Below are 363 nucleotides of genomic sequence, written 5' to 3'. Positions count from 1 at the left end.
TTTAGAAATTTTAAAACAACACTAAAGATCATAGGCTTCAGTATATAGAACATTTACCGAAAAACTCAATATTTTCGTAGGGGTTGTTAACACATGGGTTTTGAGAAAAATTTAAAAATATAAAAATTCTGTTTTGATGCATCTTTGCATCCTTCACTAACATATGATGAAGGTCAAAGAGGTTTGGAACCTTTGTTGTCTCCGTTTTTCTAGAGAATAGCTTTTTTATAGTGGTAGTCCACCAATTTAGGGAGTACTATGAAGTTTTACTAAATTAATTGACAAAATATTAAAAAGATATTCATGTACCATGAAGGAAAGTTTAATATACATTAATACAAATGTATAATGTGTTTAGAAATT

Source organism: Brassica oleracea, chromosome C4 (genome assembly GCF_000695525.1).
Source record: "Brassica oleracea var. oleracea cultivar TO1000 chromosome C4, BOL, whole genome shotgun sequence".
Taxonomy (NCBI): domain Eukaryota; kingdom Viridiplantae; phylum Streptophyta; class Magnoliopsida; order Brassicales; family Brassicaceae; genus Brassica; species Brassica oleracea.
The sequence above is the reverse complement of the archived record's forward strand: the minus strand, read 5'-3'. Positions refer to the sequence as shown.